General features: G+C 41.0%; 1 protein-coding gene across 1 annotated transcript in view; it reads left to right on the forward strand.

The window, feature by feature from the left end:
- The first annotated feature begins 709 nt into the window (after window positions 1–709).
- MET (MET proto-oncogene, receptor tyrosine kinase) overlaps window positions 710–19,752 on the forward strand; it is a 117,893-nt gene continuing 98,850 nt past the window's right edge. The window contains exon 1 of the mRNA XM_030933077.1: window positions 710–1,104. The gene's annotated coding sequence lies outside the window, so the exon portion shown is untranslated. The remainder of the gene's footprint in view (window positions 1,105–19,752) is intronic.

Below are 19,752 nucleotides of genomic sequence, written 5' to 3' on the forward strand. Positions count from 1 at the left end.
AACATTCAAGAATGAAACTTTTGTTCTGTTTTCCTTGTTCATCGTTATTTGCCCAGTTATTTAATCAGCCTGCTTCCGGCTATGAAAAAAAGAAAAAGAAAAAGAAATGGAAGTCTCCTCGGGGTTAAACTCCTCTTGTTGTTCTTCCTTGCAGAAATCTGAGTTATTACAGTAGAGGATAATCGTCGCATAATGAAATCATTGGGACAATTCGTCCATCCACTTCTACCTCCGCCTCTAACAATGAACTCCTTGTGTCTGCGGTGCCCAGATCTCTCTGTACTCGGGTGGGCGCGGGGCGGTTAGCGGAGACGTGGGACAGGCGGAGAGCAGAGCTCGCGCCCTTCCCGGGGTCAGCGAGCGGAGTGCCAGGAGGGTGCGCGCCCTGCCTCTGCGCCCGGGGTGACACTCGCCTCCCAAGCGCCAGGAGGGGGAGTCTCGGTCCCGCTTATCTCCGGCTGTGCTAACTTCAGACTGCCTGAGCTGGGGGAGGAGAGCGCGCAGTCAGGGCGAGAAAACTTCTCCACCTAGAAAGTTTCACCTTGTCGTGGGCGGGGCAGAGGCGGGAGGAAACGCGACCCCCGCGGGGCCAGGCGCGGCGCGGACGGCAGGAAGGGCGGGGGCCTATTTCCCTCTGGGTGGTGCCAATCCCCACCTCAGCGGTCCTCGGAACCCGCGGACTAGGCGGACGGACAGCGCGCGAGGCAGACGTACACGTGCTGGGGCGGGCAGGCGAGCGCCTCGGTGTGGTCGCCTGGCGGTGCCTCCGGCCCCAACGCGCCCGGGCCGCCACGGGCCGCGCGCGCCGATGCCCGGCTGAGTCACTGGCAGGGCAGCGCGCGTGTGGGAAGGGGCGGAGGGAGCGCGGCCGGCGAGCGAGCGGGCAGGCGGGCGGAGCGCTGGGCTCGGCCCGGCCGCAGGTGACCCGGAGGCCCTCGCCGCCCGCGGCGCCCCGAGCGCTTTGTGAGCAGATGCAGAGCCGGGTGGAGGGCGCGAGCCAGATGCGGGGCGACAGCTGACTTGCTGCGAGGAGGCGGGGAGGCGCGGAGCGCGCGGGTGGTCCTTGCGCCGCTGACTTCTCCACTGGTTCCTGGGCACCGCAAGGTAAAACTGCAGCCCCTTTCAAATCCCGCACCCCACCCCTCACCCCAGCGGTTCTGCTTTCTTTGTTCCCGTAAGAGACCTGACTGCTGTTCCAGGGGGCAAAACCACGGAGGTGGGCTAGAGTTTACGGGCTTGGGAAACTGAAGAGTCGTGGCCAGGGGAGGACGAAACTAGAATGGGGCTTGTCGTTTTAGGGTGTTGCCTCTGATGGCCACCTGTATGACTTAGGAGGGAGAGGGGCGCTGGGACAGTGGGTGATGTATGACTGTTATGGCCCAGCAAGTTTTAAAGCTGGGATCTGACTCAGCCTTTACAAAAAGGATCCGGTCATCCTCGTCCCACCGTGATGCAGCCCGCAAGGTTTGAGCCTAGCTGTTTCCTTGTTCCCAGCCTTGCTTTATCTGTGTTATGTCGGGGTCCTTCCAAGGGGTAGGTGTTTCTGTGAAAGTCTGAATTCATTTCTGGCAATCACGCGGGGCTTGTGATCCATCAATTTTCCATCGTACCTTATCTCTTTCTGGGGCTTGTGGAGGACATCTATCTTATTAGGTGAAATAGATAATAACCAGAGGCTGGGCAATGTGGCCAGTCGTAGTGCTGACCCGATAATTAAAGCACCAGTGAAAGTACTTTCCCTGACTATTGTCAATGCAGAATTTACTCCCAAGTACGGTTTCCCATTCATATCTTTCATGTTTTAAAAGAGCCATTTGCTAATTTGGCAGTTGGAGAGGGCTCCAGTGGCTCACGCATGAATAGTTGCCCAGTGTATTTTACCTTGTCACAGTTTTATGTTCAAAGGAGCCCTCGGGCAGAATGAAATATTGTCAACTCTCTTAGGCAAAATAATCAAGATACTTTAATTGCTATGTTAAGATGGTCCACGGATGTGAGAAGATTGTAAAAACTGACGTTGGAGGCAATATAGACTATCTGGACCCTCTCTTGAATTTTAAGAAGACTGTTCACATTCTGTAGCTTTGGGTGGAGGTTTATTCTGTCGCTTCCATCAGCCAGACACATGCACATTGCCATGCAAATGGATTCAGAAAAACATTATATCCCCTTACAGCTAAACTATTATAGCTGACTAATGAATTTTTTCTGCATGAAGATGATCTGAAAATGATGTACATCGTGTTTCTATGTGCTACAGGGACATCAATTGCATTTTTATGTAAACAGTGTAAGTGGTACTTGGATTATTTACAGGTACATAGCTTTCCTTCCTTGTTCTAAGCTAATTGAGCTTTGTTTTGAACATGTAAACTTCCATAATGGAACATAAGTGAGGTACTTTGGTTCCTATCATTTGCAAGTCTGTGGTGTATTCAATGTTCATTCTTTTTAAACTGCTGAATAACAGAGGGAAAATTTACATCATTCATAAGAAATTTTTGTAGTACCAAAAATGTGTCTGATAGCCTATAAAATGTGCTGGTGTTTTAAAAATTCTATTCAGTTTTCAAACTTAATGGTGCATAAGCTATAGTTATTAACTTAAATATGTTTTGCTTTTAACATGATGGAATTTGTGGCATATAGAAGATGGTCTACCGACTACTGCTTTTTCAAAATTGCTTTGTTCTTGATACATGGCAATAGGGGTTTACATCAGATGTATACTACATGCTTTCGAAATTAGTGGATGAAGTTTATCTTCATGATAAAAATGTAGCAGATTAATCACAGCCAGTCAATATGAAAGCTCATAACTAATATTTTCACTACTTTTAAACCTATAATAGAGAAAAATGACCCTTTGCTAAGCAGGAGAAATATCCATATTTTATAAATTCCTTTTAAGACTATGTAAGTATATGCCTTGCATTAATCTTGAAGTCTTTAAAAAAACTTTGTCTTAATGAAGGCTAGACTAAGAAATACATTTCAAAAATCTATTTCCTTAGCTGTTGTTAAAATAGCATTTAAAATAGCATCAGTCTAATTATCCTTCTGCACATCTACATAATAGTCTCAAATAAACTTTTTCTCAAATGTGGTCATCTCAAAACAAGGTGAATAACTCAGAGGGGCTAACATCCTCTAACTGGCTCATTTTCTCCAAGTGGCTGCACCAAGGACGTGATGACACCCCCATGGTGAGCACAGTTCCTCACACATTCGGATTACCTCCCATTTCTCTGTCCTCTTCCTACTCAACCCTTTCCCTTGGTTTGGTCAGAGCTGCTTTCAAGGCCTTCTGTGCCCCCATTTCTCCAGCCCAGTTTGCTGGTTTCTTCTTTAGGCATTAGGCTTAGTGATTCTCACCAGAGCCATCTACGCTTTCTTTTCCATGGTCTAAATCCCTAAGATTTCCTTGTTCTGCTGTGTTTATTCATGGGATACTCAATTTCCTCATTGTGCCCTCTTAAGGGGAGAAAATGTATATAGAAACTCAAGTGTCAGGAAGTGAGCCTTCTTTTCCTGGCTGGTATATGCTGAAACTAGTGTTTTTGACATCAAGCCCTCAGGGCAGAGTTTCTTCATGGGTTTTGCTCAGTGCAAAATAAATAGTCACTTCTCAGTAATAAATGATAGATACACTGACTAATGTTAGTTCAGAATCACTTTGATGATGTGTTCTCAACTGACACTGAGCTGCTGCCAGATCCACATTTGCCTGACCAAAAATAGCTAGGACCTATAGGTTGAGTATCCTATGTGCTAGGTACTACAGCATTTTCTGTAAAAGAAAAAAATGGAACCTGCCCTTGAGAAGTTTACAATCTAGATATACAGACAAACATCACATATAAAATGAACCCAAATTCATAATTATTAAGAGGACATCACACGAGAAACACTTTTGAAATCATCCTATTTGCTATGAAATAATAGAATTTTTTTTAAAAAATCAAAGATTGGAACTTGAAAACCTTAAAATTTTCAGGCTGCTTCTGCATACATCGTCTTTCTGATACCAAAACAACCTTACAAGATAGGCAAGTCTGATAATATCTTCACATTCTCAGGTTATAGACAAGGAAACTGAGCTTGAGACTACTCCATGCTATTTCAATAGCACCGTACCACTTCTCCCCAGCCATCAACTATTGGAAACATTTTCCACGGAGGTAGAATTAGGGATGCTTAAGGTAGTGATAAATGATGAATATAACATATCTAGTCCCTGGAGTTTTTCTCACCTTCTCTTTCTCCAGTTCTCTCTTGTTTTTTTTTTTTTTTCTTTTCTTTTCTTTTTTTCTTTGTAGTGAGACATACCAAGAAAAGGTTTCATTCATATGTGTGGGGCATTCTGCTCCTGTTATCAGATTAAGAGCCATGAATAATTTTGTAATCTATCCTATCAGAAAACCCATTCTCAGATATCTTTTCAGCTGTGTTAAACAGTTTAGTATATTCCCCTTGGGATTTGTCTCAATAAAAACATCCAGTAAAATCTGACTACTTTGCTTTTCATGGGACAAAACGAAGAAAGTGCTTTTATAAGCTGTAAAACTTAATTGAGAGAAAAAATCACGTGTGGCATTTGTAGCAGGAGGTGTGAGAACAGTGAAATGAAAAACAGTTTACTTTGTAATCACATACCCAGGTACACATATTTCTCTCTGTGATTGCATAAATGTGTGCAACTATGTTTATGTAGGTTAATCCCATTGATTTTAATTTCTGTAATAAGTTATGTAGCTGTAGGGCCCATAGGCAATTATATAATGGGCAATAGAATCTGAAAATGTGTATCTCCTAATATAATGAAGGATAGCAATTATGAAATGTGCCTAGAGAATCACAAGTTATCGTGGAAGCGAGGTTCCCGTACTCCAAGAATGTGAATGAGGATTTAGTCATTCATTCAGGATAATTTTTTGACAACCTACCAGGCATAGTTCTAAAATCTGGCATTTCCACAGAGTATAAAACAGACAAAAATCTCTAACCTCATGACACTCTGTTCTATTGACTTGGCAAACAAAGAAATGCATAACTAAAATATGTTGTATGTCAGGTGATGATAATAGCTTCAAGCATAATAAAATGGAAAAGAGAATAGGGACTGTCAAGGATAAGAGGGAGTGGGATGGTGATTGAAAAATTCAGTAGTGAGGTCAGGGAAGGCTTGTCTTCAAAGGTGGGCTTTGGGCTAGAGCCTGAAGGAGATGAGGAAGTGAGCCAGACGCATATCAGGAGCGCTTCTCAGGAGTGCTATTCTCATCTTGTTTTTCCTGAAATTGTGCAGTTCAAAGCTTGCACAACTGTCCGTAGAGTCCCTGGTTTTGGAGAGAGATACCTGAACAGTGCCCCTGTTTTTGTAGGGAAATACCTGGACAGTGCCTGCCATCATTAGCTACCATGTTAAAGATGAAGATACAGGAGTGGCCCACATCTCTTGGTTTATGTGACATGGAAGAAGAAGATCCAGATTTTTTTTTGTTATTATTATTATTTTTTTTTGGCACTCACCTGATCTCATCCCATACTCCATCCTCTGTCAGCGATATTGCTCCATTTGGACAACTTTCCTTCTTATTTTCCACACTGTGAGCCTGGCGCAGTGGGATTTGTTGAGAGCGATACCCATGGCTTTTTTTCCGCTGATCCCTTCCGCAGTGTAAATGTAAAGACAGCAAGAGGCAGTTGCTGATGGTGTGCAGCTTCTGTCTTCTATGCACTTCTTTCTTTCCCTTTCACTCTCCTTCCTTTTCCTTTCCAGTATTAAGTCACTGCCTTGGATTTTCTTCCTCTTTTCTTCCTTTTCCCTCATTCCCCTATTTATATCTGTATCAAGATTTGTAAACAGGTAATTTAAACGAGGAAAACTGTTTCACTAGGGATTGACAAACTGCTTAGGAAAAGCATAGGGGCAGTCACCACTTGGCATGATTAGAGCTGCTGTGAGGCTCAGTGTATGGCCTGGGCCCATGTGATAGTATCTTTCAAATTTTCAAGAGAAGCTAGGACTCTCCCAATTTTAAAATGCTGACTCAGTGTCTTTAAAACACCATACAGCTTACAGTGGCAGAAAGTCTGCAAGCCAGATTGGGCTCCTGATGGTCCCAATTGCAGCAGCATGCATGGCCCAAGAGCCCCAGGACTGCTTCTACAAAATATTTTATTTTCTAAAATTCTCAGAAAATTAACTGCAATTCTCTGGAAAATTAACTAAGCAAATTTTTAAGACCAATATTTTATGTCAGTTCCTATTGGCACGCAGTTATTTTTCTAAACTCATCAGCCCACATACTTTACATCAAACTATGTACATTTCTAAACTAAAGGGTCATCTAGTTATGTCATTCTTAAACTGAAGTAGTCATTTTCTGAAACCTGAATCCATCATGGCTTTTTGCATCAATTTCATTTCCAAGTTCTCTGATTCAGGATAAACTCCACCTTTTGGAATATTGTCTCTCTCTCTCTCTCTCTCTCTCTCTGGATATGACTAAACTTCACCCGTTGTTATTAACCTGCCATTGAAACTCAAAACATGTACTGCCCTCCTGGTTTCCAGTGCCCTTTAAAAGCAATCAGATCAGTGTTAAAATCTATTTTTCCAAAGGAATAAAAACTCAAACAGGTTGTGTGCTAACTTATTTCCTTTAATCCTAAAATGCCCAAGCTAGCAGCCCTCCAGAAGGCCACTGTGTTAGAAAGGAAGATTATGTACTCTATTTCTTCCTACTATTTTAAATGCAATTATAATAATACATCATGAAACAGTGCATATACAGTGCACATATTAAGATCAGTGGCCTGTTCCTGTTTTGAAATGGTCTCCTACTCCTTGATAGTTGGAATTCTGAGGCAGCACCTAGACTCTCAGGTCCAACTGGAAATTGTATGTTTTTTAAAAAAAAGAATGACTTGGGGGAATAACTGTTTGATAAGACTGTGGAAGATTTCTAATTTGTAATGTTTTATTCAAAATGTAAAGAAAGGCATTCAAAGCTGAGACCTTTGAAATAGCATAGTCGTTGCAAGTCAGAGGAAAAGAGAAGTGGTAAATTTATTAGAGATAGGTTGCCTCCTTTGAGGCCTAATCATGTGGGAAAGGAAAACCCAGCCAAGTTTTAGGTCGGTAAGACAATTCAACCTAACTTTAAAAAGAAATTTTGGCTTTGCTTGGGACCAGAGTGTGTTTAGACCAGCATATTAGCTATTAAATTTTAAAACTAGGGAAATTTAATCCTTGTGTTTTTGATTCACTAAATCTTAAATCATTACTCACAAACTGTATGTCCCTCTAAGCTCTTTGATGTCCAAGAAATCTTTAAAGTTGTGTAAGGGCTTTTTGTTCCAGAGAAAAATAGGAAGTTGGTTTTTGCTAAGCGTCAGTAAACAGCATCCTCAAAAATCTGATTAGGTCTAAAATCCTGCAACCATGACAGTATGGATGTTTGAATGATGCAATGTGAAAATTGTAAGTACTTTTTAAAGTCCTTATTTACCAGTAATATTCAGCTGTAATCCTTACTAACCCCAAGGAAATTATTTTGACACATTTCCTCTCTGTTTTGTAATATAAATACACAGCCCAAATATTTATCATTTTATTCTGGCACATAGTAGGTAATCAGTAAATATTTTGTAGAGAGCTAAATGAATGACTCTTTCTTCTGCCCAGAAACTTCTAGCTAATGTCAGTTCTTCTATTCAATATTGATATCCATCTGTCATACCTTGGAATGAGATCTATTCTGAGTCAGTGACCTCGTTCAACAAATTTTTAAAATAAGCCGTCTTACTAAATATATGACATTTATTGAAATTCATTTTGCACCGTGAAGCAACTGCCTTGCACAGAGTGCTGAAAAGAGGAAGGAATTTCTAGACTAATTTGATTAAATATTCAGTTGTTGCCATATGCTTTCTGAAAAATTGATTTTTCCCCTTTTACTATTCCTATCATCCTTCCTCCCACCTTGATATGCCTACTGATTGAAAGCTATGCACAGAAAAAGGGCAGGTCTCTTGTATGTATAAGCAAGAGCAGCAAGTCCAAACAGGCTTAGAAAACATAATGCTATAATCACAAGTTGTCATAATATAGGAGAAGGGAGAGAGGAAAACTCAGCCATAAGAGTGGTGTTGGGTATTGCTCCAAATTACATGGATGACACATCTTTGAACTCTATTGTGTGGGGGGAAAACACCTTTTTGCTGTAGTTAGATTTCCTGTTTGTGAATGTGTACTTTTCTGGTAACTAGACTTCCTATATGAATTCGACATAGCTTTAAGTGTATTTCAAATGACATGATTAAAGAACGGCTGCTTTGGAGACAGAAGCTCCTTCTCTCATAAAGAAATAAACTATCATGCTAAAACATAGGCATTGAGATCTTTCTTGATACCATATAGTGAGTTTCACCATATAGTGAGTTTCATCACATTTTATCCTCAGAAAACCTTTCCTGATGAAAAGCGTGTTGTTTTAGTATCATATCTGGGGTGATGGAATTGGCAATTTCTTATATCTTGAGGGGGCAGGGGGTAAAAGGAAAACTGTGTTAATATGGTCTTAAAATAGAGATTCTGTTAGGTTAACCTGAAGATTTACTAAATATATCATCATTACAGCTTGTTTTGACATGTAATTGTAGATAGCACTGTATCAGCAGTGACTTATTTATACAGCTTTGTTTAGACATGCCTAATTTTTATTTCATTGGTGGAACCAAACCATCAGTAATAAATCATATATCAATGTTTTTGTACACATTCATATTTATATGACTTTTAAAATTCCAATGTAAAGGTTTCACAACTTGAAAAATGAATGACTACCTGAGTATTTGAACAGCTGGGAAAATGTAGTTCAATTTAAGAAAGATTTTTTGCGACAATTCTTATGCCATATATAGAAAATAGATAATAAAGGAGAAGGGCTGGAGGTTTAGGTGGGATATTGGATCAATGAGGCAAAGGAAGGGGAAAGGTGGGCAGGATATGCTGAAGGGTCATGGGCTTGAGTGTACCGTAAGTCATAAAGAGAATGTACCATTAAGAATCAGGCTGCCCCAGGCGCGGTGGCTCAAGCCTGTAATCCCAGCACTTTGGGAGGCCGAGACGGGTGGATCACGAGGTCAGGAGATCGAGACCACCCTGGCTAACACCGTGAAACCCCGTCTCTACTAAAAAATACAAAAAACTAGCCGGGCGAGGTGGCGGGCGCCTATAGTCCCAGCTACTCGGGAGGCTGAGGCAGGAGAATGACGTAAATCCGGGAGGCGGAGCTTGCAGTGAGCTGAGATCCGGCCACTGCACTCCAGCCTGGGCAATAGAGCGAGACTCCATCTCAAAAAAAAAAAAAAAAAAAAAAAAAAATGAATCAGGCTGCCTGAATTCTAAGTAGCAAAGGGGCAGGTCATAATGGGGAATAGGCCAGGCACAGTGGCTCACGCTTGTAATCCCAGCACTTTAGGAGGCCAAGGTGGGTGGTTTGCTTGAGCTCAGGAGTTTGAGACCAGCTTGGGCAACATAGCAAAACCCCCCTCTTAAAAAAATACAAAAATTAGCTGGACATGGTGGTGCACACTTGTAGTCCCAGCTACTCAGGAGGCTGAGATAGGAGGATCACCTGAGCCCGGAAGGCCAAGGCTGCAGTGAGCTGAGATTATATCACTGCACTCCAGCCTGGGTGACAAAGAGAGACCCTGTCTCAGAAAAAGTGGGGGAGGGAGGGTGTGGAATACAGTAAAGCTCAAGGGAAAATGGTAGGGCCTAGGGTAAGCAAAGTCTAAATTTCTACGAACTTGTGTTACACGTGATTTGATTCTGGGGAAAGATAGACTATCATCTACCCAGTCCTAAATTGGGCCTCTTAGTCTGTCCTCCCCTCAGTTACCAGGAAGAATAGCAGGGTTGTCACAGAAGTAGAAAAAGCTTTTATTCTGAGTGTCAGAGGCATGTGCTAAGCACTCTGTTATCTACTCCCAGGAACTCTAAATGAAATTCCATTTTCTCTGAGGAAATCAAAATATGAAAAGAAAACTCAGGCAAATTTATAAAGGTTTTACACCATTTTCATGACTGAAATGTTCTGGCATATCAGCTCATTATAATCTATAAATTCCTGTTGGGATCAAAAGTGATGGCCCTAAAACCTGTATTTATAATCCTTTTCCACTGGGATATTGTCTCTGGGGATATATATTAGCTTTCCTTGAGGATATTACCTTGAGACCATTTCTTTGGTCCTTGGCTATACAAAGTTCATACTAGCATGGATGTAGAAATTGTATTTTTCTATTCTAAACACGAATTCAGACAGTGATATAAAGATTCGAGGAAAGCTTCTATCAAGGCCTGCCTTCACTGCCTGTCTTTTTGCTCCTCTGAGGGTCTTAGGTGAGCCACTGTCATTCTTCAGACAGAATCCATTTGGCTCCAGCCAATGGCTACACTCTCCGAAGTGAGCCTGTGGTCTCACAACTCTCTGGTTAATACAAAGACAGCAAACCAATATGATTACTTAAGACCTAGGCGAACCTTTGGGCTCAAAATATTACCTTAGCTGTTGTTGTTTTTAATGAGCATCAAATAGTATAATATTTTAAGTTCTATTGAATTATGTAAAGAAGTAACAAAAGCAGAGATTGTCGACAAAAAAAAAAAAAGCTTCCTCCTAACAGAAATGAATATGCATTTTGGACTTTTCAAAAATTCCCTTTCTGTCTTGTCAAAATTAAGATATTTCTAAATTTTATTTCAGTCTCACTAACACATACTTGGATTATTGTTCATTGAAATCTGTACGTCAAGGCCCAGTGATTTTAAACATTCTTTTGGTCTTCAAAGAGCCTACCAAAAAAAATTGTTCTTTAAATCACCAGAAAAGTGCAGATAAAATCCCAGACAGTTTCATTAATGACAATGAAAGGTTACAGCCCTTGAATCTATGTCATAAGTTGATTAATTACTTTCCAAACATTATTAAAGATATTAGACAAATAACTTAGATTGGTATCCAGGATCAAGGTTCCTTCATAATCCCTAAATGGGTTTTAATTTTCAGAGTTAGATGATCGTTATATGTGATTCATTTCTTTAACATCTTTAGACTGTTGGCTTTATTGAAAAGAGAGGAGAGTATCTGTTTCGATGTGTTTTCTTTTCCCTGAAGTAATTCCTTGCAGAATTCAATAAAACTGGTTTTGAAATAAAAATAATCAAATGCTGGCATTTTCTCTTAATAAGGGCCCATAGACCTGATGAATTATATAAACATGACAAGGAATTTACCACTGAGTTCATAATTATGTAACCATTTAATGCCCAAGACTTTCTACTGACAGTGTAGACATTCAATGAGAATGGGCATTGTGCATTAGGGTAAGGGATGACCTGGAGTGAACTTTCACTCTTGTTTTGGTTCTTTCCCATTTTGCCCAATTCATAGCACCTGCTTCTCTTAACCAGAAAGTCTATTTGCACGTCTCCAGTCCCACTTTTCGCCATGCTCACTGCAGTGATTCCAAATTCTCACCATTTCTTAAGCTCTTGCATCTTTTGGGCTCCCCTTATTCTCAGTATAAGATCTTCCCTTATATTTTAGAGAGTAAACACAAGCCCAATGGTTTCCATGTCATCCATTATTACCTCTTTCTGTCTCAAAGGATGAAACAGTCTTTTCTACCTAAGTCTTGACCCCGTTCTTCCCCACACCTTTGAGCACCTCCTTCATGTATCCTACCCACCTTACAACTCTTCCCATCTTTAAAATCTCCCTCACTATTTTTCGTTTTTAAAAAAATTCTATTTTAGGCTCAGTGGTACATGTGAAGATTTGTTACATAGGTAAACTCTTGTCACAGGGTTTATTTTGTCACCCAGGTATTAAGTCTAGTACCCGATGGTTATCTTTTCTGCTCCTCTCCCTCTTCTGCCCCCTCAAGTAGACCCCAATGTCTGTCGTTTCTTTCTTTGTGTTCATAGGTTCTCATCATTTAGCTCCCACTTATAAGTGAGAACATGCAGTGTTTGGTTTTCTGTTCCTTTGTTAGTTTGCTAAGGATAACAGCCTCCAGCTTCATCCGTGTTTCTGCAAAAGACAGAATCTCATTCTTTTTTATGTCTGCATAGTATTCCTTGGCTTTATTATTTTTCATTCAACTCTTACTCAACTTATTCTTCTAGAAAGAAATAAAGCACACACGTCAGGCATCCTGATAGGATCTTGAATACACAATTTCCTTAAGTAGTCACTCCTGTTTCCATTTTATCCTTTAAATAAAGAATTCTTTAAAATAAATGTCTAACTCAGTTTCTCTACTTTCTTCATTCCCATTCATTCTTAAGTCATTCAACTCAAGCAGTCTGTTCCACACACCCAAGAAAGTGTCCTCATTCTAATCACCAGTGCCCTCCTCATGGCCATATCTGATGGACACTGGTTTTCATCCCTTTTGACCCCTCTGTAGAATTTGATACCATACATTTTATTTCTCCCTTCTTGAAAGTTCTCCTTTAGCTTACCTCTTCACATTTTCTTTGCCTACAATTTTTCTTTTTACCCTTTAGAACGTAAAGTTTAGATTCTAGTCTTCTTTAAGGCTCCATCTGAATTCCTCCTTTCTACTTACAAAACACATTCACAAGTGATCTCTCAGTGACTTCCAGTACACCGATGGACGAGTGGTTCACAAACCGCTCTCTCTCTCACTTCCTCTTTTCTCTACACCACCACTTTCATGTTGTCAGCTACCTTATAGACTCCTCCACTTAGATGACCAGAAGCTGCCTCAGCGTAGCTTCAGGGTTATTAACTCAACCAATTATCTTTACCCTCAAAGTCTCTTCTCCCTATTTTCCTTACCTTGGTTTATGATACCCAGAGAGACATTTTTTTTAGCCATTCTTGGCTTTTCAGTCTCCTCTACAATCAAAATCCATATTGAATCATTCCCACATAATTTTTATCACTTTAGTAACTGTGTAATCTAGTCCTTCCTTTCCTTCCACAATGCTTTGTTTCCGTGAACTTTGTTCAGGAACATTCTTTCATATATTAATTGATTCTGTTGTCCATTCATTCAATTAATGCTTACCAAGTGCCATGTAATGACACTATGCTAAGGGCTAAAAGTGGAGCTTATGCTCTGATGGGAGACACAGATAAATAAGTTACCATATAGCATGATAAAGGCTAGATAAGGGGAAGATCGGTTTGATGTTTGAGCACATGGGAGAGTTCCTAATTCCTTACTAGAGGGTAAGAGAGGCATCAGAGAAGGCTTGCCAGAACTGTTCCCTAAGATGAGGCTTAAAGAGAGACAACTTATCCGTGTGAAGTTGAGGGCAAGAATATCCATAAAAACGGATCCACATGTGCTGAAACCCAGAGTGGCTCAGCACATGGCTTGCTTCAAGAACTGAAGAGGGCAGAGTGGCCAGAGCCTAGATTTCTAATGGGGTGATGGCAAGAGGCAAGACTGGAGAGTGGGGCAGAAACAAATGATATGTGGCTTGTAAGCTCTGTCAAGGGGTTGACCTTTTTTTCAGCAAAGAAGTGACATAGTCAAATTGTCAGTTTAGAAAGATATCTCTGGTATGCTAGCAGAAAGATGATCAGGGTGAGAATGGAGAGGGAAGACCAGCAAGGATGCTGTTGTAGTAATCCAGGTATGAAGTGACACTGCCCTGACCATGGGCATGGAAACCAATAAGGAGATGGACATGTTTAAAACACTTGTAGGTGGGCGTCAAGGATGATGTCCTGGAAATATGGGACATGTTCAGCACTGAGGTAGGATACAGAGAGGGAGACCAGGTTTTGTGGGAGTAGATGGAGGTACCAGAAGGATATCCAACTGCTCCTTCTTGGTCTCTTGTCCCATCTGTCTTTGTCTTCTGGCCTATTCGCTTTGATGGCCCCAGCGCTCAGTCCTCCTCTCTTCATTCTCTACACTCCTCTCTTCAGAGGTCCCATCCACTCTCATGGCTTTTCCTGACATCTACATGCTGACAACTTCTTAATTTAAATCTCTAGCCCAGACCTTTCTCCTTAACCCTGGGACTCAAACATCCAACTGCATGCCCGGCATTTCCACTTAGATGCCTAAAAAATATCTGTCAGGCTGGGCGCAGTGGCTCTTGCCTGTAATCCCAGCACTTTGGGAGGCTGAGGTGGGTGGATCACTTGAGGTCAGGAGTTCAAGACCAACCTAGCCAACATGGTGAAACCCTGTCTCTACTAAAAATACAAAAATTAGCCGGGTGTGGTGATGTATGCCTGTAATCCCAGCTACTCAAGCGGCTGAGGCAGGAGAATCACTTGAACTTGGGAGGCAGAGGTTGCAGTGAGCCAAAACCACATCACTACACTCCAGCCTGGGCAACAGAGTGAGACTCCATGTCAAAAAAATAAAAATAAAAAAACCTCCATCATGGGCAAAACTACATTCCTGGTCTCCTCATATCCTACAAACATGCTTCACCAACCAGAGTCTGCATGTCGGTAACTGGCAAAGTCATTCTTTCTGTTAAAAAAGTCAAAATCCTTGGCATATTCTTGACTCCTTTTTTTCTCACATGCCTCAGATCTGACTCCATCAGTAAATCTGGATGGAGTTTGATCTGAGGCATGTGACAAAACAGCTCTGTCTTCAAAATAGAACCAGAATTCGGCCACATCTCCCCACTCTCCCCTTCCTTCCTGGCCCAGGCCACCAGGTCCCCCTCCTGGAACATCACAGGAGCCTCCCAGCTGGCCTCACCACTCCACCGTTGCCCTGAACTGCCCCCCAGCCACTAGCAGACTTCTCTCCCACACGATCAAGGTGATTACATTCCAACATAATCCCCTCCTTGTTCAAAACCCTGCAATGACTCCTCATTTCACTCCAATAAAAACCTGAATCTCCCAGGTTCCTGCGCGGTCTTAGATGCTCTGCTGCTTCATCCTGTCTGATCTCAGCTCCCGGTCACCAAAGTCTAGGCTTACTGGCCCCCTCTCTGTGCTTCAGACACACCAGACACACTTAGTTCTTCCTTCTTGCCTCTGCCCAGAAATCTCTTTTCCCATCTCAGCTGGGTCCACAAAAGCCATCTTCCCAATTTCCAAACTACAAACCTATCCCTGTACCTCTCCTCCAGGCAGTTCTGATGCCCCAACCTTACTTTTTGTTTTTCCCTGTAACACACATCAACTTCTAAAACACTACATCATCAACTTGTTATGGGTATTAATTGCTGCCCTCAGCTAAAATGTAAGTTCCACAAGAGCAGGGGTGTTGGGTTTTGTTTACTGATGTATCCCAAGCATCTGACGCATAGTAGGACCCCAGTAAATATTGGTCAAATTTGGTCTTAAATAGCTGTTGCGTAGACAAAAGTGATATTGGAGAGATGGATTTCGGAATTCTCTGGAGACTCTTCAACAAAACATATCAGACTTTCTGTAACGTGGCCGCAGCCTAACCTTATACCTTCCTCCACTGTCAACCCAGTCCACCTGGCCTCTATACAAATTGCAACTTCCTGGACAACCCTGCACCTTCTCCCCAGGTGCCTGTGTGCGAGTCCACTCCATCCAGACTGTCTGTCCCCTACCTCAGCTGTGCCTGAGCAGCTCCAACTTATCCTGCAAGACACAGCTCAAGTAGTATCCCTCTGAAATACTCCTTGGCCCTGCTTTCTGTCTGTGTAGTTAGCTCTTCTTCCCCATGCTGCTCCACTGACATGCGCACACTTGACAGCACAGCCTGGGAGTGTTGCGGGTGGAAGGTGGGGATTCCCAGTCAAGGGGCAACACCTGTATGGTTGGAAAAGTTATTTGTTTTAATTTCTTGCCCTCTATTCTCTCTTCTGTTTCTCTCCTCTCCCATAAACACACATACCGCCTATATACACACAACCTGTCCTGAATTGCTTTTCCTTGAATAGATGAGTTACGTAAATGCAATCCTAAGCACAGTTGTTTTCAGGTTGTCCTAACCTTTTGCTTTATTGATTTTTCAAGGATCCAGAGTGTTTACTGAGTTTCAGAAATTGGATTCTGTACTTATTTTTCTGTACTATCCTAGATTTACGAGAATCCATTTGCTCAGCATTCTCTATTCTTTTAAAAGTGTTTAAGATATTTGTAAATAGTTTTGTTTTGTTCTTTATTTTCTGGTGACATACTGACCTCAACATAATGCTATTTATATGCTTTAATTCTTCTTCCAACACTGTTAGAATTGCATTATGTTCACCCAAGGAATCTACACCTGTACAAAATATGGCCAGGTTTGGCTATTCCTTCACATTCACAGTATTCTCATGATTTCTAACAATTCTTGTCTACTTTGCCTAAATAAGAAAAGGTCATATACCGACAATTTTGATCGTGAAAAAGAGACCTTAGTTCATTCCAGTGTCAGAGTCTACTTGCAAACATTGATTTCCAGGAAAATTTCTAAGGTGTGAGCAAAATAAGCAAAATAAATTCAGACCTAAGAGAAAATAGCATTACAAGGAATGCCCACCTCATTCAAAGGCTCTACGTTTTCAGGCAAGAGGGGCCCTGGCCTTTGGCACCCTCACACCTCTCCCCTTTGTCTCTCTGTCCCTGGGTGCTGATTTTTCTTTCTTTATGTGACAGCCACTATGAAAAGAATGGGGTTCACTCACCACCTGCATTCCTCCACAGCCATTTGATATCTGCTTTTGATAACAGCAAAGGAAACTGATCAGTCATATAAATTCAATCCTGAGCACAGTTCCTCGTTTGGAATTGTACCATGCTTTATGCCGAGGACATTTTCAAACAAGAAGGGAGGGAATGTCTGATTCATTCGTGAGTAATGTACCAGCTTCCTCTCCAACTTGTCTCCCTTCAGTGGTTCACATTCTGACTGTTCAGTAGGTTTATCCTTTCCAAACCCTGTAGTTGAATGCAACTGGCAAAGGTTGCTTGGCTTATTTTTTTTTTTTAAATATAGACTTGGAAAGATGTTTCTCAAATGTGATTTGTGGATTTGTGTTATTCAGTGTTCCTGGATTAATTGAACAAAAACTGGTAACACTGCTACACAGTCTGAATCACAAAATTATGTCCATCCATTTGGCTGAAAAATATGAAAAAAACATACTTGTATAGGTTTTCATGCATTTTAGCACTTTCTTTACATTGGGGAAGTTCAAGCTTCACACTTTCAAGGGCAATGAAACATTTTTGTTTGACCTACAATTTATTAATGGGACAAAAGCCCATCTGTCAATCAGGGCTCTGAGAGTCCAACGTAATTTCTGAACAATATTTTTTACATTATGCACAATGGTAAAAACAAATGTCCATTTATTCTTCTTTCCCAGAAGTTGAGTACTTTCAACCATTCTTAAAAGGACAAAGATGTTTGCTGACAGAATATAAATTTATAAAGGATAATCCTGAGGATATAATGGCATTCTATTCTTTTTATCTTTACTCTTGCTGTATCAGGGTTGGATAATGGTCTCAATCATATGTTACAACTAGAAAATGCACAATTGGCTTTTTCTTATGCTAAGAGGCAGCAGTTTTCAACTTTTTAAATGATTATAGGACTAAGAGGGGATGCAAAAGCTGATAAGAATCTGAATAAAAGCACTGTCTGTCAAAGAAACAACATTTGTGTAATAACCAAGAAACTGTTTAGAGCACCCCCTGGAAACATTAATTATAACATGTGCAAATCATTCCTGTACGAAGCTTAACTTGTTTATCTCCTATAGCCACCTGTATATGAATTTTTTAATGAGCTCATTTATTATAAATAAAGCATGTAAATCAACCTGGGAATACCCTTTCTGTTTCAGAAATTTCATGTAAATGACAGGCTGCCATATACAGTACAACTGTAGGGGGAAAAAATTTCTTTACTCCCTTTCACATAGTTATACCTTCATACGACACTTAAAACCACCTGTCAGGAACTTTTAAAGCATGTCTTAGATGTACAGAAGCAAACCCAAGTGAAAAAATGCTATGCAGTTTTGCAATACATATATGCCACAGAAACCTTAAAAAACATTCTAGCCCAAAGGATAAATAGGTTTGGCCCAAATCTTTTTAATCTGAGTTCTGTGGGTAAAAAAGATTATTGTTCCCTTATTTTTCCCCATTTGCTGACAACTAGGATTGTCATATAAAATACTTTCATGGGACATACTTACACTAAACAAATTATCTGAAATTCAAATTTAATTCAGCATCCTATATCTTTACTCGCTAAATCTCTGTTGGGATATGGGCTTACTCTTTTTTTTTTTTTTTTTTTTTTTCTGAGGCAGAGTCTGGCTCTGTCATCCAGGCTGGAGTACAGTGGTGTGATCACGGTTCACTGCAGCCTCAACCTCCCTGGCTCAAGTGACCCTCCCACCTCAGCTTCTGCAGTAGCTGGGACTATAGGCACATGCCACCGTGCCTGGCTAATTTTTTTATTTTTTGTAGAGTTGGAGTTTGCCCAGGCTGGTCTCAAACTCCTGAACTCAAGCAATCGTCTGGCCTCAGCCTCCAGAAGTGTTGGGATTACAGGCGTGAGTCACAGTGCCCGGCCTGGGCTAACTCTTTTTTAAAGAGTTAAAATACTGGTTCCTATTTGTTTTTACTTCTCTAGTATGGGAGGCCGTTACTGTGGCCTCTGTCTTGGGGGGCAATTTTCGAAGGACTTCAAGAACTTGAACCGAGGTTAGAGGAAAACCACAAGATGGCTAAAGGGTGGGAAAAGAAGAAATAACACTATTTAAACTGTGGATGAGAGGACTAAAGTGATGAAGCAGTCACCAGGTATTTGGAGTGGTCTCACCCAAGGGACTGTGCCAACTTCCTCATTTTTTGAGGGCAGGCAGAAACTGGCCAAAGCACAAGTTAGGATAATAAGCATAGTAGCTACATTTATTAAATGCTAGGGTGTGCTGCATAACTGAATGACAGCGTTTCTCACAGTTTATCTCCAACTCTCATGGCCAACCCATGAGATGTATATGATTATCACCATGTTTTGAATGTAAGAAACTGACACTCAAATCAGAAGGCATGTCAGCAAAAAAGGCCATATTCACATCCCATTTAAGTCTGTCAGACAGGAAAACCCACACTCTCTCCACTACAGTCCACTTTGTCTCCGGAATATTTTGGAGTGTTTAAATGTGATTATGCCAAAGAGCAGTTGAATGGGCTGAAAAATTCTGAAGATTCCTCCTGTCCCTTCGATTCACTGTTAGAAACCATTGTCAAGGTAGTGTCTGGCTACAATAGAAGGGATTTTTGACACAGCCTATTATTTTATCTTTTTAAAGTCAATGTAGCGCTTTTGATGATCATAACACTAACTGTAAGTCTTTAGGCATAAGAATCAAACATTCAATCAAGCATGCTTACAAATTTGCTTTCAGCCCAGTAGATCTATCCACTTTTCCATTTAGGTTACAAATTTAGATTTCAGAGTTTATCGTGTTATCTTCAAATCCACGGACTGTACACTCTTTGAGGGAAGAAACTCTTAGTATCTAGTCAGGTACATTGCATGCATTGGGTGCTCCCAAATACTTGATTAATATCTTATAATACAATGTAATATGATTCTTCATAAACAGTGAGTGTTTATAAACACAGTATTTTAAATGTCATCAGGAATCTTCTATTGGAATCTTAACTTTAATAGGCCTACTTTTAAAGTTAATAAACATAATATAAATGTGGACAGGGTTAAGATTTTTCCTTA

This window comes from Rhinopithecus roxellana, chromosome 6 (assembly GCF_007565055.1).
Source record: "Rhinopithecus roxellana isolate Shanxi Qingling chromosome 6, ASM756505v1, whole genome shotgun sequence".
NCBI lineage: Eukaryota > Metazoa > Chordata > Mammalia > Primates > Cercopithecidae > Rhinopithecus > Rhinopithecus roxellana.